Source organism: Euprymna scolopes, chromosome 27, assembly GCF_053919585.1.
Source record: "Euprymna scolopes isolate OS-2025 chromosome 27, ASM5391958v1, whole genome shotgun sequence".
Taxonomy (NCBI): Eukaryota; Metazoa; Mollusca; class Cephalopoda; order Sepiida; family Sepiolidae; genus Euprymna; species Euprymna scolopes.
Window position 1 is genome coordinate 114425402 of NC_136508.1, and position 25648 is coordinate 114451049.

The 25648-nt window shown below is 35.5% G+C and overlaps 1 long non-coding RNA gene across 1 annotated transcript; it reads left to right on the forward strand.

Moving 5' to 3' along the window:
* Nucleotides 1–2795: 2795 nt before the first annotated feature.
* On the forward strand, nucleotides 2796–15346 carry LOC145248679 (uncharacterized). The gene is made up of 2 exons (XR_013863392.1): nucleotides 2796–3030; nucleotides 14971–15346. It is a non-coding gene; the product is annotated as an uncharacterized LOC145248679 (long non-coding RNA).
* Nucleotides 15347–25648: the final 10302 nt, after the last annotated feature.

A 25648-nucleotide genomic window follows, 5' to 3' on the forward strand; every position in this document is an offset into this window, starting at 1 on the left:
CCATCGCCTTTCTCCATTTGGAGGAAATTGGCAAGCCAGGAATCGGCAAGTGTGATTCATCAGTTGGAGGCAGTGTTTCTCGAACATGGCTCGCCACATGAACTCCTTTTAGACAATGACATGGCATTCTGCAGCAACGTGTTCCAAGCATTTGCACATAAATGGGGAGTTCACTTGCGATTCCGGTGTGCATACGCTCCAGCCAGGAATGGCATAGCGAAGCGATGTCACTATACAGTGAAACGAATAGTGGGTAGAATGTGCTGTCCCATACAGGAAGCTGTCTACTGGTATAACATCACACCCAGAGACGACGTATCTCCCTTCACTGCGCCTGCCAACAGGATTTATCGATACAAAGTTCGAGTAAAGGAAACCAATCTCGCAACTGCATCCCCAGGTCCCAAGAACAGCTCTTACCAGGTTGAAGATCGCGTGTGGGTCAAAAGACCGCAAAATCGATGTACCATGAGGTTTGGCAAGAGTGAACTGACCAAAGTAATCAGCCCTCAATCAATTTTGGTGGACGGCGTGCCTCGCCCCATGAAGGATCTGCACCCTCGCCATGATGCTGTCACATCAGAGGAAGAGGAAGAGGAAGACAGTCCGATGTCATCTAAAAGGACAGAGAGTATGATGCAGGACGACGGAGAGAGGATTTTGAGCCACATAATGCACATACTGAAGAAGCGGAAGAAGGACCACCCCTCTTGCCTTTACGAAGGATTACCCGACAAAGATGGATACTGCCCCCCTGCCCTGATTGTGAAACACCGCCTATGGAACCACGAGGGGGATAATGGAACAGACTGGTGGCAATAACGGTGGTAATGAGGAAGATGGCAATGAAGAAGTGCTGCCGCCCCTGATTCTTCGAAGAACTACCCGACAAAGACGACTGCCCTCTTGCCCTGTCTGTGATCATGAGATCAGGGGGGGGGGGCTGCAGCGGAATCAGCAATAACCAAAATGGAGAGAAATGAAAAGCTTACCCCGGATACGTCTGTTGTTGTATGTGATCCGAGCAGAAGAGAGTTCCAAGATGGCGTCCATGGGTTTTTATTGGCTTTGACTCCATGCAATTCTCATGTGATCTCGCACGATAATGCAAATATATAATTCTCGGCCGCTATAAAGGCAGGAGGCTGACAAGCGGTCAGTGAGTGTTTTGCAGATTGTGCGTAGGTGGTTTTGACGGTTGGATTGTTCTTTGTGACGAACCACGAATCTGTGAGAAACGAGTTTTCTTCTGCCTTTTTTTGTCTCCTTCTTTCTCTACTGTTATTACAGTCAAGAAATCTCTCTCTTCAAAGGGCGAAACTGACTATTTATTATCTGTTCCTGATTTTTTCCTGCTACATCTTGCTTCATTTTGTTAGTCTTTTATTAGGATCTCTCTGACCAATTTTAATCCACTATGTTCATTCAAAGTACAAAATAAATAAAATTAAAACACCATAATGTTATAAACATGTGCTGTGAAGAACTCAATTAAGCAGAAAAACAACACCAAGAAAATGCATAAACATTATTGTTTTGTCTTTTATTTGTTTTGTTTTTACTAATAAATGCGTGTTGTTTCACTCATTTAAGTTGTTTATGTGAAATGTTGAGTCTCACAAAATAAAAGCGAGTTTTAAATTTTACTTTTGAAATAAATCTTTTTGTTGTTTTATTCTAAAAATATTTGTTTGCAATTACTCTGTGCTTTTTATTAATCTTTTATTAAAGGTTTTGTTCAATCACACAAAACCTAAATATATTCAACTTCACACAAATTCTGTTTACATTGTGGGGAGGCTGTGGAGGGGAGCGATGTGTAGCGCCCCACATCCCGCCCCCTTTCATCCCCCCATGTAAACAGAATTTCTGTGAAATATTAAACGGTTTTCTGCTCGGTTAATGTCGGCGGGCTACTTACGAAAAAAAAAACGCTTAATTAAACTGCAGAAGCACATGTTAAAAAATTACAACTTCTTACAGAAAAACGGTTGATTATACGGCAGAAGCACTTGTTACAAAACTATACACCTTATATAGTTGAATAACTAAGTGTGTCAGAAATTTCGTGAAAAATATTGAATAATTCCACCCAGTCTTTCCAAGCTTATAACTCCTCGAAAAATGTATTTCAAGACCTAATTTTTTTTCAATTAAACGAGCAAGGACCAAGGTTTCATTAAAAAAACAAACAAAACGTGTTTTATTTGTTTTTTTAAAGTTTTAAACTTCGGACTTTACAGGTAAATTTCTAAAAGAAACACCAGTTTTTGGTTTTAAATTTGAATATATCATTTATTGATCTTTTATCTTCAATTTGTGATATATAACACTTTGGTGAGTAAATTAATTATTTACTTTTTAATAGACATTTCAAAATGGAAGGCGTGAATTAATTCGACCCCCTGTCTTTCCAAGCTTATAGCTACTCGAAAAATGTAAATACAGCCCTAATAGTTTTTGAATTAAAGGAACAAGGACCAATGTTTCATTTAAAAAAAATAACAAAAGAAAAAACAAACAACGTGGTTACAAAAAAAAAGGTTTTAAACTTCGGAATTTACAGGTAAATTTCTAAAAAACACTAATTTATGTTAATCGCCTGAAGGGCCTTTTTTTATAGGTCAGAGTACCCCCCTCCTCTCGAGCACTGACTTATCAATCCCATTTTCCGACCCTGGTGCCATAGATCTTGCAGTGGGGAAGAATTAAATGCCACTTAACTAATGAACGGACATTTTTTTCACAAGAAACAAAATAACGATTACACCGTTTTACGATGACCTGAATTTATCGTTCTTTAGCAGTTAATTTTCTCTTGAAAAATTTTCACGTTTAAATCATGTTTTTCATGTTTTAATTTTGATTCTATTATATTTTTATATACTTTATTTCTTAATGAATTGAACACGAAACAAAAAGTTGTATCAATTTACTGAAGAAATCTTAACAAAACAAATTTTGTGTTTTGAACACAAAAGAAAAACGAATTCGTTGTTTTTTGTTCGTATTGCATTCCACCAATAAAAGGTAAGTTATTATTTTTTTGTTTTTTTTATTCAATTTTTAAAAATTTACATCCAATGACTTTTTGTATAATTTTTTTAAAATTTTTATTTTTATTGTAATCTTATAAAAAAATATTGATTTTGTCATGATTTATGACAGACGTGAATAAAAAAGTACGAATCTTCTATTTAAAAAAAAATCGTTTAGAAATATATTTTCAATCTGAATTTCGTACAAAATGTGTTTATTTAAGTAAAATTTATGATTTATAAGAAAAAATAATAATATTTACCATAAACTTTATTTAATTACAAGTTGGATAAATTGTCACACAATTGAGCACAAATAAAAACAAAACAAAACAAAAAAAAACGGTGCTAGTGCACTTTTTGATCCGCGCTATGTTTTGTTGGAAAAAAAAAAGTCATATAACTAAGAATAGCTAACCTGAAGTGAGGTTGCGAAAAAAATACAATCTTCTTCGCGACCTTCTTCTCAGGTCTTGTAACCACAGTAACATAAAAAGAATAATGAAGACTCTTCACAAAGGAGGAAGGTTTTTATAACAATTTACCTTACTCTATTAGCATAAATAACCACAATGCTATTGTTCTTCTTGATTGTTGGAAGACCATCCTCACCTCCGGCAGCTACACTCAGGTAAGCTATGTATTATTTACCACACTCTCCCAACAAAAGAAAAAAAAAAAAGAAAAGAAAAGTGCATTTTATTTATTTATATATATATATATATATATATATATATATATATATATATATATATCTTCATAAAAAAAACCAAGTTGGCGTGACCCTGCAGGGGGACTAACAGGTGCTAGGCCTCAGTCAAGGGCCACCTGGAGGTAACAGTGGTTCAGGGTACCCTCATTCTGTCCCTTAGCCTAGGCCCCGCTGTCGGTTGTAGTTTATAGTCCTACCCAAGACTACTTCTATTGATCGGGTAACAGACTAGGTCTACCCCTTCGTCTCCTTTGAGGTGCACAATCACTGCAGTACCATTTCTGTCTAGCGGGTGGAGCCAAGTCAATTCCAACACACTCAAAATGATACCACTCATCACAGGAATCGCAGCATATCATATCTTGGTTCCCTGGAGGTCTATTGCAGGCAGGACACAACCAAATGGTGCCATCTCCTTCCGAAAATGAACTAGAGGATTCCTGGTTTTGACTGCTACCTGCAGCAACAGGCGAGGATGCACCCACCTGATTTGGTTCACTTTCCCCAAGATCATCATCAGATTGTGAAATTTCTATTGGATATAAATTCTTCAGTGAATGGACGTTCACCACACCGTCGCCCTGTCTGACACGAGCTGTCCTCACCACTCCATCTTGTCCTGGGAGAACCTCAAGTATAGTACCCAACATCCAAAAGGGTCGTGGTTTTAAAGGGCTCTTGACCAAGACTACATCATTTCTTTTAATGCGATTCTGAAATGGTATCCGAGATCTTCCTGGCATCCTTCCTCTAAGATCCAGGAGGTACTCCTTGTACCACAGTTCTCTAAATCTTGACAACCATTCATTTCGTAATCCAATCGTCTCGATCAACCTTCTCCGGCTGGGAGGAACCATGGTGGAGAGATCATCTCTTCCCAACGGTACCAATAGACCAGGGCTTTTATTGGGTCTAATAAACATATTGGGTGTGATAATCATTGGTTGCCTGTCAGCGGACTCTTGATAAGTAAGGGGCCTGTTGTTTACAGCCCGCTGAATATCTGAGACAATAGTTAGGAAGGTATAATAATCTACCTTACCCCTACCAATAACCTTGTATAGGCAAGATTTTAAAGTCTTGATGCTATGCTCCCATACACCTCCAACCCAGGGGGAAAATAGAGGAATTGTCTCCCACTTAATGTTACATGACCCAAATTTGGCCTGGTAGTCCTGGAGAAGACAAAGGCGCTTAAACAGTCTTCCACTACCCAGAAAGGTTTTTGCGTTGTCGCTGAGAATTGACTCTGGAACACCATGTGCATTAGTAAATCTGACTAGAGCCTGAAAAAAGGACAATATACTCATGTCAGGCACCACCTCTATATGCACTGCTCTTACACTCAAACAAGTGAACAACAACAGATACATTTTTTTCTCACTGTTACCCTCCTTCACCCAAAAATGTCCTGTGAAGTCCACTCCAGTATTCCTATAAGGAACCTCAAATTCGACACGAGAAGTTGGTAGATTGGCCATGTTCTCAGGCAGTACCGACCTAGAATTGTATCTTTTACACCTTGTGCAGGAATTCAGGGCATTTTTGACTGCCTGCCTCCCTTGAGGCACCCAGTATCCTTGACATCTCAATTCCGTTAAGGTTGATCCTGTACCCAGATGGGAACATTTCAGATGGCAGTCTAATATTATAAGTCGGGTCAGGTGATGATTCTTGCCCAGCAACAAGGGATTCTTAACTTCATAAGAAAACTGAGAAGACCTGTCCAGCCGTCCATGCGAGCGGATCAACCCTTCCTCATCCAGAAAAAGATCTAGTGCTCGAACACGATTAGGTGCAGGCCTTACCATAGGATTCCACAGGTAATTCAATTCAGCCACAAATTCCTGCTGTTGCGAACATTTTATTAAGTAAATTGCGGCTTTCTTGTTGTAGTTGTCTTCCCTTTTCCTCATCAAGCCGATGAATCGGAAGACTAAAGAAGTTACCCTCAACAAACGGGTAAACGTAGAGAACCGCCGCATGGAGATCACCGAAGCACACTCCTCATCCACAATCACCTCAAAATTTGTTGATGAACGAACAATCTGCTGGCACCTATCATCAAGACAGGGCAACTCCTGCTCCGGCCAAGTCAAGACCCCACCGCGCAACCAAGAAGGGCCATGGTACCAAAAGTCAAAGTTGTCTCGGAACTTCCTTATCGTTAATCCACGAGTGATCAAGTCAGCCGGGTTTTCGGTAGTAGAAACATACCTAAAGGTCGGCCTGATGCCGTAATTCGTTTCCAAATCCAAGCTCATTAGCAGCACATCCTTTAACCTGTTTCTAGCAAAGATGCTTTTACTAGTCATTGTTTCTGATAAAATCCATGACAATACTACTTGTGCATCTGTTACCACACACAACCTAGAAGGGCGGACACCCTTGCATCCTACCAAGATAGTGGGCAAACACTTCAGAGCAAGAAATACCGCCATTAGTTCTAAAGTTGGTAATGTCTTATCCTTCACTGGAGCCACTCGTGCTTTGGCAAAGATCAATGCAGAATTGTTGTCCTGAACATAGTAGGCTGCAAATCCATATGCTTCTTTAGAAGCGTCACAAAACAGGTATAACTCTCCAGTTCGGTTCCCGTCATGGGCCTGTCTGCAGAAATGCATGTCACTCAATTTAGATAAGTCTTCTGCCAGGTTCCTCCAAGAAGACTGAAACTCTGGAGAGACTTCATCATCCCATTGCATGCCCCGCTTCCATAATTCTCCCACCAAAATCCTACTCCTTATAGTCACAGGCAGGCAAAGAGATAAGGGATCAAATACCTTTGCCGATTCCGAAAGGATTCGCCTCTTAGTAGATGCACTCGGATCACACTTAACAGGAGCAGTGCGGAGCTTTTCTGAAATAGGATCATACCGGTACCCGAGCACCATCTCCCATCCGGCCTCATGAGTACTCAATGTACCATCTTTCCTCATCTCCTCCCTAAGGCTGTCGCAGCTTGAGTTACAGGACTGCACCACAAATCCACCTTCCTGCAACCGCCTCCTAACCTGGGAATACAGCCTTACAAGCTTTGCTGGGTCAGACTCAGTAACCACCAGGTTGTCGACATAGAATTGGTTCTCCATCGCAACTCGACATTCATCAAAAGGATATTGGGCTGCATGAAACTTCAAGATACTTCCCAATATAAAGGGACTCGAGGTGAACCCGAAAATCAATGTGGCATAGCGGAAACATCGAAGGCGATCACCATCCTTCACAAAAAAACAGAACCTGTTCTTGTCTGCCTCCAGTGCAAGGCGAACCATCAAGAAAGCTTTCCTGATGTCTGCAATCAAGACAAACTTATTCGATCTAAAAGACATCAACAGGTTCAACATATCTCCTGTCATATTCACACCAGAGTATGCAGCCTCGTTAAGAGAGGCAGAGTTACCGACCTTCAAGCTACAGTTAAATACAGGCCTGATTTTAGTAGTAGCTGCCGGATCCCTCTTGAAAACTGGCCGATGAGGCACCCATACATAGTCCACAAAATTTTGAGGATCCACCTGTATTTCCTCTATGATACCCTCTTGTAGCTGCTGAAGGAATACATCTACATACTCCTGGTACAACCCCTTCTTCTCCAGGCTCCTGACCACACGATCCAAAACGTGCAAAGCAATAGCATGATTGGAAGGAACCAGAGCCAGCTTATCTGCATGCCAGGGTAATTGCACATGATATTTACCATCCCTGAATATTATAGATTCCTGGAACTGCCGAATCATACCCTGATCATATCCTGAAATCTCTTCTCCGTCCTGAATGCCCAATGACTCAATGCTGAACATTTTCTCTAATCCTCTTTCCACATCGCTAGAGGGAAAGACATCCACCCAGGGGTCCGCATAGGTAGGGTCGGCTTCCAGGATGAAGCAAACATGCGATGATTCCACTTGGGGAGTATTCTCCATCACTGCACTGAACGTATAATCTCTTGAAATAGGGGCAGGATTTGTAGAAAAAAAAGTGTCCACCTCACCAAAGGGAATCAAACCAGCAGGAACAGAGAAAGCCCGACCCCCCAAACAAGGCACCAACTGTAAGGGGCCCAAATGTTGCACCAGATCCAGACCCATAATTCCACTTATAGCCACCGCATCAGTGCCAGATTCAAATTGCCCAGCCAGAGAACATCCAGTTCGCTTGAACTCCTCCAACAGCAAATGCCAATTTTTTAGATATAAGGATAGGTCCAATGAGTTGGCAACCAGTACCGGAAAGTGCCCCACATGACCAGACCCCAAGTCCACATCCAATTTCACCTCTCTGTATACTTGCTCACATTCTCCGAGAAGTGTAGTCAGCCTCAAATGACACTCCAAACCGTCAGAACTCAAGGAACCCAAGGAGTGCAAGACATCACCAGACAAATACGTTCTGCCACTGCCAGTATCCAATAGGCAGTTTACAGAGATGGTTCTTCCTCCTCGACCGAAGGTAACACAAATCAGAGGAGGTAGTTTACTCGAGTAACCAGAAGGAGCCTGACAATCTGAATCTATGCGGAAAGAAACATCTCTGGTTGTAGTGGCTCTAGATTTTGAAACGGTTACCCGAGAATTGTTTCGATGGATATCCGAAGAATCAGGCAACCCGCCGCCTTTAATTAGCAAGCGTTTAATAGCCTCACTGGTGTCTCGCATTAAAACAGACAGAGAAGGAATTCTAGAGCCACATAACTGTATAAGCTCTCCCTTCAATGCTCTCGGAAATTTCAAAAAAAGTATTTTGGCCATTAATCGGGCCCCTGCAGAACCATCCTCAGAGAAATCACAATCGAGAGAGCTGGCCAGTTCTTCCAGAATGGAAGCTGTTCTGCAGATGAAACTACCAAGATCCTCATAAGAATTTTCCCCCTTGGGGGAGAAATCGATAATATCTTGGAATATCTTATCAATGATGTCACTCACATCTAAATATTCTCGTTTCAATACTGCCAGTGCTTGCTGATAATTGGTATTGATGCAACTTAAGTGATTAATCAGCAGCAGAGGTCTCCCAGACAGCGAGCATTTTAAAAAGTTTAACTTTTCTGCGTCATTTGCCATGCCTGCTGCACAATTTTCAAATCGAGATAAGAAATTGAAAAACCCATTCTATCGTTTTCCATTTCACGACCACTGAACGTTAGTCCAGTGATTTGAACTTGAGGTAGTCTAACAGTGAATGATGAATTAGCTCTATCTGTAGAAGGTCCAGGCGTATATGGAAGGGAAGGTCGCTCCGAATAGCCACTAGCCTCTGGAGGATGTAACAAGAGTGAGAGATCTTCTAATTCCTTCCGTAAATTCAGCTGGTAACTTAGCCAATCGGACTCCATAAGTTCTCTTTCCTCTTCAGAGACACAGGAAAGTTGCAACTTGCAGATGGAGATTTCAACTTCGTTGATATATTCCAAAATTTCCCTGTGGAATACAGAAAATACAGCAGGAGTGATCTCTGGGCCACGGGACAAACGAAGCCTACCCTTGATTTTCATCTTCAGAATGGAAATCTGGTTACGGTGTCGCTCCCTGGAATCTGCCACAGTTGAAGTATCAGAGGTCTCCATATCCTTGTACGGGTAATCGAACAATTTCCAGAGTTGTCACTAATTGCTGTTACTAATGACTCAAAGTTCTGTAAGAAATTGTGTTGAACTAATGTATTTTTTTTCGCAAATTGTTGGAAAAAAAAAAGTCATATAACTAAGAGTAGCTAACCTGAAGTGAGGTTGCGAACAAAATACAATCTTCTTCGCGACCTTCTTCTCAGGTCTTGTAACCACAGTAACATAAAAAGAATAATGAAGACTCTTCACAAAGGAGGAAGGTTTTTATAACAATTTACCTTACTCTATTAGCATAAATAACCACAATGCTATTGTTCTTCTTGATTGTTGGAAGACCATCCTCACCTCCGGCAGCTACACTCAGGTAAGCTATGTATTATTTACCACAGTTTTCAAGTTTAATTAAAGTTTTATTATATATGTTTTCATTAAATTGTAAGGTTAAAGTACAGAATAGTTACCGTTTCTTGTTTTAACATAACCTCATCATCACTAATTTTTCAAAGTAAATAAACGCTTCAAAATGTTCATTATTTTTTGTCTAAACTATAAACTATTTTTTATTAAATTCTTAGGAGGAAGTAAAATTAGTTTACAAGGACATCCTTCCCCATGTTATGACTGGCTTTTTAAATAATAACGATATTATTACTGAGGGAAGACATTTTTTTTTTCATTTGAAAAAGGACAGAAAATAAAATGTGAAATGATAAAAGAAGAATGAATAAGAATGCCTTTCGTAAAGGTTTTATCAGCTTAAAATATATACACGTGTTTGGCAAAATCAATATGGCGGAATCCTTAGTTCTGGCCAAGGGGAATAACTATGATTCATTTCCTGAAGAGTTACAGTAATTTATTATAACATTTTCCCCTTCAACAATTATGGTAAGTATTTGTTACCACGTACAGAAGTAGGTAAAGGGCCTTTAAAGTCGATGTTTATTCGCTGAAAAATTAGTATAGCCTGTATGAGGTTTCCTTTGTTACAACTGGCAAATTTAGGTTTCAAATACTGACAGGAGGGGCACGAGTCTGTTATGTTTTTAATTTGTTCTAAAGAGAAAGGAAGGTTTCTTGTCCGGATGAAGTGGCTGAGTCGCGTGACTCCAGGATGGCATAGTGTAGCATGCAAGTCGCGAAGTTTTTGCAAAGTGTGCGTTAATGCAGAGATGCGAGAAAACGTATCAGCAGCTGTATTTTCCGTTCCTGGGCGGTAAGTAATGCTGAATTTGAATTGTGATAGTTCGATCCGCCAGCGACCTATCTTATCATTTTTAATTTTTGATTTTCTCTTATTATCGAACATAAAACTGACGCTCTTTTGATCTGTAATAACTTTGAAATGTCTCCCGAATAAGAAGTGTCGCCACTTTCGAAGAGCTTCGACAATCGCAGCAGCTTCCTTTTCGACCGCATGATGTCTAATCTCGTTCGGGCTTAGTGTCCGAGAAAAGAATTCAACGGGTCTACCCTGTTGGTTCAGCGTAGCAGCAATGCAGTATTTACTGGCATCAGTTTCCACTAAAAATTCTTTGTCCGGGTCAACAGTTATAAGGGTGGCATTACTTAAGTTGGTCTTCAGCGTCTGAAAAGAATTTAGAATAGACGGGGGTAGTGGAAACTCCCTGTTATGGTTCAGCGGCAGTATCTTATCAGAAAAATTTCGAATGAATTTACTATAGTAAGAGAACATACCAATTATTCGTTTTTGCGACTGTAAATTTAGAGGCGGTGGCATTTCAAGGAGTGGTTTTAGCCTCAGGTAATCAGGAGTAATTTGGTTGTTCTGGATTGTGTACCCAAGAAGTGTGATAGAAGTAGTAGAAATGATGATCTTACTTTGGTTGAGTGTGATGTTGCATTTTTTTGCTACATTATAAAACCTTTGAAGGTTGTAATCATGTTCTTGTTGATCCTTTCCGCATATCGTGACATTGTCTACATACACAAAAGTATCTGTTATTTTTCTCTTTCTACAATGCCATCGATGCATCTTTGAAAGGCACTCACTCCGTTAGTGACTCCAAAAGGGATACGAGTAAATTGGTAAAGTTTTCCATTTACTTCGAATGCTGTGTATTTCCGATCGGCGTGACTAATTGGGATTTGATGGTAAGCAGACTTCAGGTCAAGTGTTGTAAAAACGTTGTATCGAGCTATGTCATCAATCATTTTAGTAATGTTAGGCATGGGATAGGCATCTAGTTCCGTAAATCTATTTATGGTGTCGCTGTAGTCGACCACCATTCTTTTTTTTTTTATTCTCGTTAGAGGTCACTAAAACTTGGGCTCGCCAAGGAGATATAGAGGGCTCTATTATGCCTTCCCTCAGCATTCTGGCAGTTTCCTCTTTAATAAAAATGTTGTCAGTGAATGAGTGACGACGAGATTTGGTGGCAATAGGGGTCGTCCGAGTAGAAAGATGAGAGAAGAGGGGAGGAGGAGAAATTTTGATACATGGAAAACTGTTACTCTTACCCATCGCTCCAATAACAAGTTCTTCCCTGGGACCGTCGAATTTCAACGTCACAGTTTTAAACATTTTTAAATTTAAATAAGAAAAACGTCTCTCCTATTTTATATAAAATAAAAACAAAATAAATCTAACGACACATTTTACTAATTTGTATATTTATTATATGACCTCACAAATTTGTATATTTATTATATGACATCACAAATTGAAAACTGAGAATGATTCGCTATGACGTGGATTCTCATTTGACATTAAATTTATACACGAAAGTGATTCCCGATTCTAAACTCTTAAAAATATGTATTTTTAATCCTAGTTTTTGGATATATTTACCATCTTCTCTAAAACTGTATATATCTCTCTACTTTTAGATCGAAGGAACTTTGTGTGTATCTGTGTGAGTTTGTTCCTTATAGACTCCTAAACAGTTGCGCCTGTTTGTTTTTTTTTGTTTTCTTTTAATTTTACACGAAGGTATTTTATGTGTTTGCCAGTATTCTTAGATACGTTTTGAATGGAAATGTGTGCGATATCAATAATCAAAAGAGAGAATATACGACTTTTACTAAAGTTAATGCTTTATACAGCCTAATATTACATGTTAATTTGAAACGTTTTACTTTCACACAAGTAGAAATGCCTAGGATAAATAATCAACAGTAGTTTTTTATATGACATGGGCAGATTCGAAATGAATGTTTCTGCATAGAGCACGAATGAACCATGATACATGACTTTTGACTTTTAAACTATTATCACCACACAAGTAGAAATTCCTGGCATATATAATCAACAGTATTTTTTATATAGCATAGGCGGGTTCGAAATGAATATTTCTGTTTAGAGCACAATTGAACCATGATACCAGATATAAACATTTTAAACTTTAATTTAAGCCATTTTATATGAAAATAATTTTATAAAATAAACAGTAGATTCTCTACAGTGCAATTTACAATGTATTGTGTGCTAACCCACATTGGGGAGGCGTGTGAATTTCCTCTCAGTGCAATGCAGTGGGTTCTACAAAGTAGAATTTGAATTTTTAGGGGGTAAACTGTGCAGATTATAAAGAGTTACTAAAATATTTTTTTTATTTGGGCTTTTTATATAACGGTAACCTTGTCGTGTAAGAGAATGACGGTATTAGCGTACAACTTTCATTTTATTTGGTATATGTATTTTGCAACGAAAGGAATTTATTTTTAGAGTGACGTACCCACGTTTAAAAAAATCAAATTTAAAACTACTTATAAAATAGCACACATATTATTAGATTTAGTGCAATTTGTTTTTTGTACAATTGCATAATGACCTAGAATCACAAACTCCAGTAAATAATGTGTTTGGCAGTCAACAGTGAATTGCGAAAATTACTTATCACAAATGTAAATCTAAACCATCATATGTTCTGGTGAATTTTATCTTTTACTGGAAATTTAAATTTTAGTTTCATTACATATATATTTATTAAAATTAAAATGTTTTCTTTTTACAAACTTTCAAAGAATTGTTCGAAAAAAGCTCGTCCCTCCACATGTTTAAAATCAATAGGACGTTGTTAACTATTCTGTACTTTCACTTTGAATTTAATTTAATATACAAGACGATTTTTTGTATCGAAATAGAAATAATAAACACGGTCTTTGGTATGAATGTAATATAGCGAGAGTTGATTTTTATTATTAATAGCTGATGCTGAACACATTTGTTATATGATGTTACCTTAGTTTTTATTTATAGCCCAATAATATATGTCGTCATATTATACACACACACACACACACACACACACACACACACACACACACACACACACACACACACACATATATATATATATATATATATATATATATATATATATTCTGCTGCTTGTTTTCTTTTCTATTGAATTTTACCCTGAGTCACGATGCTCTGGCCAATAGTTTGCTCTCCGTCAGATTCAAGTATCACCACACATTATGCCTTGGTATATATATATATATATATATATATATATATATATATATATATATATATATATATAAAATCCAAGTCAACAAATATTTACTTCCTCAAAAAAATATTATTTTAACTTAAACTTGCAAAGGGATTTTGACTATACTCTTGAAAAATCTTTAAATCAAGTATCACAAATTTGCTTTCAATATATTTCAGTACTTCCTCAAGGTATGTCATGTGAAACATATATAGTTATCAGTCGTATAACTTCAATTTAATAAAGTTTGCTGTAAAATAAAATAAAAGGATAATTCACGGTAGTATGCACCATCAGTTTAATTGTTGAATAATAGTAACGCCAGGGAAGTCCTAAGTTTTAATTTTAATATAACAGGTTAAATAAATATGAATGCGTTAGTTGCATTTGAATAAAAAATATTTGGTTATATTTTCAGACTAAAGATCAGTGGTTTATGGGATACTGATCGTTAAAGGTGCAGGACATTAAATGTGAAAAAAAAGCAAATAAAATAGTAAATCCTGTAGAAAAGAAGACGTAAAATACAAAAAAATGCTTAACTGTTTAATATTTGTTTATATTAAATAAAACATTCGTAATTTTATCGATATTTTATTAATATTTTAAGATAATTCATTACAATGCTAATAAAGTAAACAGGTGGTTACAAATAATTTCATGTTATACTGCACTGGAGGGAAACAAACATTTATCCTAAAAACGGTTAGTTTAAAATAATAAATTTTAGGGTTGAGAGAACTCAAATATTTTTAAAGAAATTTTTAATGTTTTCAAAGTATTTGTTAATGTATTTGGTAACAGATGAACTATAAATTTGTACGTCCCGATATTTAAAGACATGTTAAGCATTTACACCGTTATAAGTAAAAAGTGTTATTATGAATAATTTTTATATTCAGATGAATTAGAGATGAACGGATATGTTTCCTCTAAAGAACCTTAGATGAAATAATAGGATTGAAAAATCGACACATATATAAGAAAAAGTATTAATAAATAAAAAATTAAAATGTATAGAATTTCATTGTATGGGTTTTCAATCATATTTAAGTTTTGCATACTAAACAAACATTAAATTATTTTATGCAGTTGAAAACTTTTTAGATGGATTTTTGTAAATTTTCTCTCGTTGTAAGATTTAGATACAATAAAATGCCAAATACTAAAATATAACATTTCATTTTTTTTCAGATGTTCCTGATTGAACCCTATTATTGTATTTTAATGGAACATTATCTCTTTTAAACATTATCCTATAAACAGTTATTACCTTATTTGGAAGACTACATCGACAACTGTTGGAAGATTTACTGTACTGGAAATTACAATTAAATTAAATCCAAAGATAATAAGAAATCGAAACATTGGAAAAACAACATTTTGTGAATATTCTTTTGTGCAAAATATTGTTTCAGGGCTCTAATTCTTTAGTTGAGTAACAATTAAATACTTTTGTGTACTAGCCAAATAGAAAAGTTACTAATCAAACCCATGTGATATTTGGAATATGACATTTTCGTTTCATGACGAGTATGTACATTATAAAGATTATAAATATTTTTCTGTATTTTTATGAGTGTAATTCTAAATATACAACAATTTTATGTTGATATTTGAAGGTATGAACATTCAAATTTCCTTAGATATTTTCTTAAACAGCTTTCATTTAAAAAAGAGTATATTAAACTTTTATTGTTTTATTAATTTAACTTTGTTTTATAAAAAAGTTGAAAATTAACTTTTCACTCAGAAATGATCCTTGGAAGATTGTCAGTGAAAGAAATACAATCACTAAAATATAAGCGTTTCATTATTTCTAGTCGCCGCTATGAAAAATCACTCGCAACTTCGACTATTTCACTCTTACTGGATTTACAAAGAAATATGTGAACACACATTGGAGAAACAAATAAGGGAAAACAATTGCACTTAAATAAGGCACAATATTGGAAAAAAGATTTCTTATTCGTAATATATGAGTTGGAAGGCAAATATTTGGCAAATCTTATGATTTTCCATCCCCAGCTTTAAAAAACTGAAATAAAGAGAAATTCTTGTTCTCGAAAATATCGTGATTTAAACATATGAGAAGTCACATTGTGTCCGATTCCGGTGTTGTTGTTCGATATTATTTTTCTAAGAATCATTGGTAGTGACAAAATGAGAACTCACGCTGGGGAAAAGTCACATTCTTGTGAAGTTTGTGGATATTCTTGTTCTACAAAATCAAACTTAGTGAGACATAAAAGAACTCACACCGGAGAAAAACCACATTCTTGTGAAGTATGTGGATATTCTTTTTCTGATAAATCACAGATAGTGACACATATGAGAATTCACACTGGAGAAAAACCATATTCTTGTAAAGTGTGTGGATATTCTTGTTCTTACAAAGCATCTTTAGTGAAACACATGAGAATTCACACTGGGGAAAAGCCACATGCTTGTGAAGTTTGTGGATATTCTTGTTCTGGAAAATCACATTTGGTGACACATATGAGAATCCACACTGGGAAAAAGCCATATTCTTGTGAAGTGTGTGGATATTTTTCTTCTCAAAAATCACATTTAATGAGATATATGAGGACGCACACTGGGGAAAAGCCACATTCTTGTGAAATTTGTGGCTATTCTTGTTCTCAAAAGTCAGATTTAGTTAAGCATATGAGAATTCACACTGGTGAAAAGCCACATTCTTGTAAAGTGTGTATATTCTTGTTCTGAAAAATCATCGTTAGTAAAACATATGAGAACTCACACTGGAGAAAAACCACATTCTTGTGAAGTGTGTGGATATTCGTTTTCTAATACATCATCCTTAGGGAAACATATGAGAATTCACACTGGGGAAAAGCCACATTTTTGCGAAGTGTGTGGATATTCTTGTTCTGAAACATCAACATTAGTTAGACATATAAGAACTCACACTGGGGAAAAGCCATTTTCCTGCACAATATGTAAATATTCTTGTTCTCATAAATCAAGTTTAGTGATACATATGAAAAAGACACACAATAAGAAAATGCCATAATTTTAAAGAAATATGCGTGGAATCTTATTCTAAGAATTCGTATTTAATCATATGAGAACTTCAAGTAAAACAGTATTACATAAAACAAAAATAAAAGAACTCGTTATTGATGAAATTATTCTTAATATTGTTATAATTGAACAAAAGCGGAGAATATAACACAATATGAGAAAGTAAAAAAATATTTCAGAACATTTTCTCTGAAAATATAAATATTATATTTATTATATATAAATATTATATTGTTTTTTTGCAAGAGCATGTAGACTAATAAAAATCCTAAGGAATACCAATACCCAATAATATAGAAGGCTAAGCTGTTGCAAAAAACAATTTCAGTCTAGTGATCTATTTTCAACTTAAAAAATGCTAAATAAAAGGAAATACAAAAGCTAAAAGCATTTTCTTGTAGAATGTGGATATTCTTGAATTGTGTTAAAACGACATTGTCTCTGACATATATAAATACTAGCGTAAATCAAAACACCCGGGTGTTTGTGTCGGGGAAGAGTGGGTAAAAAAAGGTAGGTAAGTATGAAGGATCAAACCCGAACCCTTGAAACAAAGTTGGAAATTAAAATGTGAAAAAAAACGTGCGACGTTAACCACTGGGCCACCACGAAATACTAATTGAAACATGTTTGAATTTATTTAAGTATTTAGAATTGGCAGGTGCCCGTATTTAATTACTTTATAGGGTCACCTTTGACTGCGGGGCAGTATTTTATTTGCTGCAGAATGTTTTTAAAATTTTTTTTGTTTCCATCTTTATGTTGGGGAAACCAGCTCCCCGTAACAAGGGGATTGAACAAATTGAATTGCAATTGTCTGATATAAGGAAAACCTCCACATCCAAAAACAGAAAAAATACCGCCAGAATTAGTTTCGCTTTTATTATACAAAAAAGTCTAATCCACATGCAGCGAGCGAAAAATTTTGAATATTTATCTTTTTGAAGTCGAGCAAATTAAATAGACAGGCGACCTCCATTTTTAACTCGTAGATATTATGATTAGACGTGATATAAAAAGTTTTAAGAAGTTGTGAGCCGACCGATCGCTTGTTGGAAAAAAGACTTTCTCGGACATACACAAAAAGCGAACATACATACATACAAACATTTTCGATTTTATATTTATAGACTAGCGGGGGGATACCCGGTGTTGCCCGAGTGTTTGGAGGTGCGTGTAGTCGGGCGGGTGTGGGGGTGTTAATCAAAACATAAGAATAAGCGAAGTAAAAAAAACAGAAACACGAATGTTAAACTTCTTTTAAAAATCTGAAAAATAAAGCGGGGGTACCCGGGCGGTGGGGGGTGATAAAAACTTAAGAATAAGCGAAGTAAATATTTTTAAATATTAAATAAAAATCGAAAAAAACGAACGATGGTAAATGTAAAAATCGGAAAAACAAAAACAAAAAAGAAAACAAAAACGAACGTTAAAACTACTTTAAAAACTCTGAAAAATAAAAACAAAAAAATGTGAAAAATGGCTTAAATAAGCCTTTTTCAATATTAAAATTTAAAAACTCGGTGGGTACCCAGCGTTGCCCCGGGTGTTTTTGGGTGTGTGTGCTCGGCCGGGGATGGCGGTGTTAATGACAACTCAAGTAAAAGAAACGTTAAAAATCTGAAAACATGTGAAAAATGGCTTAAATAACCCTGCTTTAATATTAGAATTTAAAAAAGAAATCTCACCCCACGATTCGAACCCAGAACGTTTAGATACTGCCCAAACGCTCTAACCAACTGAGCTAACACTCCGAATATAAAAGTGTGCCAGTTCTTCAAATATTTAAACTAAATCAGGTTATGACGTCATCTGACGCAAGCGTAGAACCGATCTCGTCATGAGAGGATGGTTTTTGCTGACCCTCCCTGTAGAAAAGTGCTGATTTCAGGGTGAACAAGATTAACGTTTTTGGCGAATTTTCGATATTTGTCGGGCAAATGATGTGACTTTCATATGAGATCGAATTTGTGAATTTTTGTTCCATCTGTTTAAAATTTTTAGCAGACACACGAACATACATATATTTTCGCTTATATATATAGATTATATAGATTTTTGCGAGAGCAAATAGACTAATAAAAGTCTTAAGAATTACCAAGACACAATTAATAGAAGACCAGGCTTTGCGATAAGCAATTACAGTTATAAAAGCGACGGTATGTTAATAAAGACCCTATATAAATATTATACAGATTTTTGTGAGAGCAAATAGACTAATAAAAATGTTTGGAGGTGTGTGTGGTCGGGCGGGTGTGGGAGGTGTTAATCAAAACATAAGAATAAGCGAAGTAAAAAAAAACAGAAAAACGAATCTTAAACTTCTTTAAAAAATCTGAAAAATAAAGCGGGGGTACCCGGGCGGTGGGGGGGGGTAATAAAAACATAAGAATAAGCGAACTACTTGATTTTCTGTAACTGATATACAGGCGAAAATCTATATTATTATTCTCGTTAATAAACTGTTGTGGAAATAAAAACTTGAAAAAATATTTTTCCAATCTGTAAATTTCTTTATTTGAGAAAAAATCACAGACGTCATGGAGATATTGAGGAAAACAAAATTGAAATGACAGAATTAAGCTTGGATTGATTTCAAGAATGACAACATTCTTGCATGAACAACTTAATCAATTTTTAGTGAATTATCATTATAGATGTTTAATCAATGTGTTGTTTTGTAAGGAGACCACAAAAGCAATGGTAAGTAAAATGCGAAACGTTATAGCCAAATGATAATTCACTTTAAGCAAAACTGATTCACACTTGGAAAATTGGTTTTAAGTACATGGCAAATATATTCCAGAAACAAAGTTACAGATGCATTGGAACCATTGCGTCTAAAGTAATCATTAGAATCTTTAAAAAATATCTCTTAACATATAAAATAGCAGATGAATGTTTGGCAGTCGATAGAATGCTGCATTCCAATTAGAACAATAATTTCAATTGTTTGGTCCTTCGGCATTTAGCTTCGAAGGAAAGAAATTTACTACAGTTCTTAATAATATGATCTGTAGCTTCGCTCAGCTTGCATAATAAAGTGGTGCTCACCTCACGTGGAGAAGAAGGCTCCATATTGGATTTCATCTTAGGTGAAGAAGGCGCAAATTTCCCGCCGAAGATCAAGCAGGGCGGCTAATAAATATTCCGTAATTTCAAAGATTATAGTATTCAGAGAAGGGAATCTTTAACCACTTCTACTCATTAATTCTATCCTTATGACATTTGGAAATTTGGAAATTCTCTCCTCATAATATTTGGAAATTCTCTCCTTATAAAATTAGGAAATTTTGCAAATAGTACATGGGCTACCAATGCCCGCGAGGGTTCATCCTCAGTAAAAAACAAATGTCGGTCCCATAAGACTTATCAAGTTCTGTCAGATCTCGTTTAACTTTTTCGAGAAATGGCCATCAATTTTTTTTTAATCCGTTATGTGAGATAGAGTAGGAATAATCTCCTCAAATCCCGATTTCTAATTAAATCTGGATTGAAATATTCTTCCCTTAACAGTTTCAGAGCTACATCATAATTGTCTGATGTTACATCTAGACTGGAGACTACATCAAAGGCATCACCATCCAGTTTTGATTTAAGCATAACAATCTGGTAGCTTTATTCAATTTATCTGTACAAAATTCGAATTTATTCAGAAAGGTTCTGAATGAAAACTTATTATCTATGGACGTTCTGGAAAACCTCTAACAGTCCAGTTGCATTTTTACGGGCATAAGCGTCTAAGATTGAACAACTTGAAGAGCATCTAATTTCAATTTTAACGATAAACATTTTTCTTAGATTTCCGAAGAAAACCCTTCCGAAATCTCACAAAGATGCGATTTCTCCTCATCTGGAGTCTTGATTTGAATTAGGTCCAACAGATCTTCCAGATACTTCAACCAATCTCTAATTATCATCTCTCGGGACCTTAAAATATCTGGTGTTAACTTCTAACTACTTCACAGCACTATTTATGCGAAGCTTTTTGGCTTCTCACTTAGTCGTTAATTCCTAGAGGACCATATTTCGCCCCTAGACAACAATTAATAAAATAGCAAAGATAATTATCCGCAAATGTTAAGGTGGCGAGAAAATAGAATCGTAATCTCAAATAAACCACGCTAACGAAATTTGTTGTCAGTCATTAATCGGCAAATGCTCTAAGGAATATTAGGGGCAAATGCTCTAAGGAATATGATCAAGCTACACATTTATAACCAAATTCGAAATTCCAGAGCGACCCCAATGGTGGCTGAAAAATGGAGGCAATAAACCCTTTCCTTCCCGAGCAACACAAAGGTTTGAAAAAATGGGGTGAATTAAACCCTTTCCCTTCACACTATTTTTGAATAAGATTTCAATTCACATTATTATTTGGAAAACTGACAACAAAAGCACAAAATATTCAATGTGTGCATTACAATTACAAATCAAGGATTAGTAATATCAATTTAATCAATCAATTTAAAATTAAATTAATATTTAATGTGTGAAGATAGAACACATTTAAATAAATTTAAATGTGACATTTAAATAAATTTAAATGTGACATTTAAATAAATTTAAATTACAAAAAACTTCATTAACGCTTACTTGTACTCCTGTTTTTTACGCCTACAGATATTGAACCGAATAGTCACGAATGCTTGATAGAACATTTAAATTTAGTGTGAATTTACACTTAAACATTTAAATTACAGAAAAAAAATCATTAACGGTTTCTTTTACTCCTAATTTTTTACGTAAACAGAATTTGAACCGAAGTTCTTTTCCAAATTAGTCACGAACAAATGATCCACGTGGGATTTTAATTCGAAAAATGCAATTTTCATACGCTAGAAACTTGCGACCCCAATTTCAAGGTCGAATTTGAATTATCTACACGCAATTCCAAATGTAGGAAGAATTCCTATAATTTTTACTTACTTTTGTATGAGTGCAGGCACATCGTTTTCTCGAGACTTGACAAGGTCTTATAGTGTTTTGCGATAAAAGTTAAGCGATTCGACATTAACGAAAAAATAAAAATACGTTTCTGACTTAACGAAACAGAATTTTTAAAAAATCTTTTTCTTTTTTTTTGAGTAAACAACTACAGTTTGTAAGAATTACGTTAAAACTTATCAATCATAGTTTGCTCAAATTATGAAAAAAAATACATTACAAATCTGCTCGTTTTACATCAATTATTTACACAATTATAAAAAAAAATAATCGTTATGAAAAAAAACTCAGATTATAAAAGCTAATCGTTTTGCAAAAAAAAGGGAATGTAAGAAATTATTTCTCACATCCCAGCTTCCTTCCTGCAGAGGCAAAACAATTAACAAATACAAAGGCCATACCATTTAAACTCAACATTTATTCAAATGTAAGAGCAATGAAAGTTTATTGGTTCTGGTAACGTCCATTTGCAAAACGGTGGCCTGTTTTGCCTTCATATGCATGGAGCCGAGAGTATGAATTCCTAATGTCGGAGTGTTAGTTCTTTGTTCCTTGAAAGGATCCATATTTTTTCATAATGAACTCGGCGGGAATGTTGGCCCTTATAATTAGGCATAATGCGAGGCACTTCGGACTCTAGTTGAATTGAGATAAGATCCAATATTTGGTAAATGAAACGTGAAGAAATGTTCATGAATGTCATCCTGTAATTAGGATAATTTCAGCAATATAAAATTGTCTCTGATTGTAGAGATGTTGGTGATACAACATGAAGGAATTAACGTCGCTTTTTTCGTGGTGATGAGTCGAATCTCTGTGTGGACTGAAAAAGAAAGCATGATACAAAAAGCGTGCCAAGCAAATCATCTGACACATTCCAAATTAACCAATGACGGCCGATCACCAAACCGCGTGGGCGACTGAACAAAAAGAAATGGCGAATGTAAATGGAATTTCTCACACATTTGCTCAATTTTAATATTTTGTTTTCAAATTTCGTAAAATGAAAATTGAGGAGTGAAGACGTACTAAGAATATTTCCCTCATATATTAACAAAACCACGTTATAAATATTTATTAACAAAACCACGTTATAAATATTAATTAAAAAGCCAGTAAAGATCAAAAATCATTAATTTATTTTCGTTAGACGGTGCGTGCAAAATGAATAGCTGATGCTCAAAATGTAAAGAAATTTTGACTCCTTCCTTTACTTAGAAATTATCAATTAGGAAATTTACCAATTTGTAATGAGATTTTCAATATTTATCAATTAATTATCAAGAAAAATAACAATCCCATTATTTTAATTTAAATGTTGGTGTAAATGTATTAATTCGGTTAAACAAAAAATATTTTTTACTAAAGTTATTGTTTTCAGTTTTCAAAAAAATGCATGAAGTTATTTTTACAATTTTATGAAAATAAAACATCTTAAATTGTAACAATTATATAAAAATAATTTTACGAAGAATGCCCCAAAAGTCCGTATTAGTGAATTCGATATAACTTGGAAAAAATTAATTTCTAAAATACCGATATTATCATTGAATTAAGCATTGTTTATTTAATATATCAACACAAAAAAAAATTATAATTGTAAAAAATATTTCTACTTTTCTTTTAAACTACAGGTTTCACATAATTTTTATGTAAGATTCTAATATTTTCCTTGCTTGCATAAATATGAAACTTTCGACGTAACATAATTTTTATATAATACTAGACTACTCGTGACCCGTTGGGTCAGTATGTTATATTAGCTATAGAATTCATGTATGAGCGTGACACTTGTGACGTAAAGAAAAATGTTTTTTTTTTTACATAACAGAAACATTTCTATGAAAGTATATTAAAATGAAAAAAGAATATAAATAGATTTTTATGAGCCGTTATGTTTATTATAATTGATTATTTTTGAAATTTTTTTTTACAGTTACTGAATTATAAGTGGTTGGCCATACTTATAGGTAAATGTGCACTGAACAGATACCATAATACTTATTATAGTTAAATTCAAATTTTGATATATCTGCTTTTTTTACATCGTTCATTTCTGTATTACGTTTAAATTATTTTAAACCCCACTCTTTCCATGTTAAATAATAATTTCGAAATAATAACGTTAATATTTCAGTGCGCAGGTCAAAATCTGCAAAAGAAGCGATTTGTGTTTATTTGTTTACGTTTTATGGGTTAATGTTTATTCGTGCATGCGCAACCAGATGTCGTAAACCGGAAAGGGGTTACATACATCGTTACAAAGTCATTTGAGTTTTATAATTATATAGATCAGGAAACAAAAAAAAATAAAGCAGGAACATAGAAAAATAATCAAATTACAACATGGTAAAAAAATTATATATAAACGTTCACGATAGGAATATACGGATGCACGGCTGGAGAAAAATGAACTTCGGCACCCTCTACTTTCTTTTTAACTACCTGGCGTACTTTTCAGACAGCTTTTTGACTTCAGATTTTTACAATGAATTACAATCAACTTTTTTTTACATGGAGGCCACAATTATCAAGGCCCGGAAGCCACTCGGGGATAAGGGTTATTGCGTGTAATCAATGAAATAGTATCGTAGTCATCATTAGTATTATAAATTTGATTGGGTGTCTTACTTAGGGGACGGTACATCAGGAATTGGTTTACGTTGGACTTTAAGATATCCAAGTTGTAGTCAGGTGGGAAACAGGCAAACGGAACAGAGTTCCACAGTCGTGCACTTCTAAGAAAGACGCTCTGCTCATGGAATCTACGTTTGGATTTAGGCACAGATAAAGAGTGGGGAAAATTAATGACTGTAGTTTCAGCTAGACGGGTGTTTTTTGTGAAAGATTGGCGAGGGGCAACTAGAGATTGGAGCTCAGACGAGCACTTGCCATGGAAATAACAAGAAAACAAAGACAAGCTCGCAACGATGCTTCTGTGGGAGAGAGGTTGCAGGGAAGAGAAAATGACATCCCCCACTAAGCCACAAAGTATATTTTGTACTCTGTCAAGGCAGGATATACTGCTTTTTGCAGGTCCTGCCCAGATGTGACAGCAGTACTCCATAATTGACTTTTATACACATAGAAAATTGCATCAGTAGTGAGATATCTTCTTGAGCCCTAGAAGGATCCCACCATTTTCCCTGCGTCTTTGGCAACAGACCTGATGTACGGGTTCCATTTAAGATCAGGAGTAAAGGTTAAACCCAGAAGCTTGTCAAAACATGGAACCTCCCCAAGACGAGAGCCATCCATTTCAATTGATGCCAGATGGGGATCAGAGTGTTGATGATGTAAAGATAGAAGCTTGGTTTTGATGCATTAAAAGTAACCATCCACCTCTTCTCCCACTCTGCCAAGCGCTCAAGATCAGAGAAGAGAGAATAAGAAAGAAGTTTGTCATTTACGCCCTTTGATGTGTTGCCATAGATGGTCATGTCGTCAGCATAGATGTCAACGAATGATTAAAGTATATGCTTTTGGAGAGCATTAATGTAGATCAGGAAGAGAGTTGGACCCAGGATGGACCCCTGAAGGACTCCAGCATTAATACTGTGGGCCTCTGATTTCTGCCCATCAACCACTACTCTTAGGAACCTATTTGAGAGAAATTATTTAATAATTGAGAAAACATTTCCAATGATACCGTAGCTGGAAATCTTATGAAGTAGGTCCTTATGCCATACTTTATCGAAGGCCTTCGATATGTTAAGAGCAATTGCCCTGGAAAGGAAGCCTTTGTCAAAAGATTCACTAATCATTTGAGATATAATTGTTAGTACATCTGCCGTAGATCTTGCGGAACGGAAACCATATTGGATGTCACTAAGAAGGTTGTTTCTGCTGAGGTGGTTGACTATTTCTCTATTTAATATGG